Source organism: Haliaeetus leucocephalus, unplaced genomic scaffold, assembly GCF_000737465.1.
Source record: "Haliaeetus leucocephalus isolate CR32 unplaced genomic scaffold, Haliaeetus_leucocephalus-4.0 Scaffold450, whole genome shotgun sequence".
In the NCBI taxonomy this organism is placed as follows: Eukaryota; Metazoa; Chordata; class Aves; order Accipitriformes; family Accipitridae; genus Haliaeetus; species Haliaeetus leucocephalus.
In genome coordinates this window covers 9707638-9708902 of record NW_010972886.1, presented here as the reverse complement: position 1 = coordinate 9708902, position 1265 = coordinate 9707638, and positions in this window count along the sequence as shown.

Genomic DNA, 1265 nt, shown 5'->3' with positions numbered 1-1265 from the left:
GGGGCCGGGGCCGGGGCGCGGGGGGGGATGCGCTCGGCCGCGGCTGGCAGAGCCGGGAGCTGCCCGAGAGATGCCCGTCCTGCGGGGGAGAGCGGCTGAAGGCTGGGGAAATTATAACTCACGTTCGGCTGGAAAGAGACAGTCTGGTTCAGGCTGGGAGCAGCGCTGATGCTGTAACAGACTGAGGAGGATTGTTCGCACTTTTCAACCTTATAATTTTACCCTGCGCGCAAACCACGAAATTGTATGACTCTATTCTCCCTCTTCCCCCCCCCCCCCTTCTTTCTCTGTATTTTCCCCCGCCGCAGCTCGCTGTCAGGTGGTTTTCTTTCCCGGCCGTGCCGGGATCAAAGCTCCCGGAGTAGAAGCGCTTATTGTGGGGCTGACACACGATCGCACTGGGCGGGGGCGAAAGGGGGGCAGCGTGTGCGGGGGCACCCCGGGGCCGCTCCCCCGGGCGTTTCCCCTCGCAAGGGGCATTTCCCCAAGGGCTTGGGAGGGGGTCTTTTTTTTTTTTTTATCCTTCCCCCGCGCCCCGTGGGGTGGCTCTTTCCCCCGTTGTTTCATCTCGGTGCTCTCCTCTGCGGGTGCTCCGGCGAGGGAGAAAGCAAAGGGGCGGGGCCCCCCCCCCCCCCCCGACCCCAAACCCTCCGCGCCCAGCAACAGCTCCTTTATTTGCATGTCATGTTTATAACCTGGTGGAAACCAAGACTGATATTTGTAGTCGGGAGAAGATGACTTTCACCTCTCCGGATCACTCTCTTAAATAAAAAAGAATTGACCAGCTATGGGCGTAAGCATTTATCTTGAGTTTGCGGTCATTATCTTTATTATATAGCCTCGGCAATAAATAAATCTAGTAGTTACTACCCCACAATAAAACTGTAGTATATGGGACACCTTACTATTACTTTCTTAACAATCTGCCTTCTCTTCACCTCTAAATCTTCCCTGTCTGCCCGCCGGTCCGCAGGGTCGCTCCCCGTCCGCAGGTGCGGAGCCTCCGCGCCGCTCCCTCCGCCCCTCCCACCCTGCCCGCTCCTTTCCTCTTTTCCCGCTGATTCCCCCCCCAAAACCTGCCCCTCGGCCCCCACAGGTGCCAGCCCTGCTCGCGGGCTGCCTTCAGCCCCGTGCTGCGGGTGGACAGCCTCGGGGGCCCGCATCCCCTGGATGGGTGTCCTTCCGTGAGCACCCCTTCCGGGGGGTATCCCCGGGATGGTTGTCCCCTTACGGGCATCCCTCAGGTCAGTGTCCCCCCGTGGTCT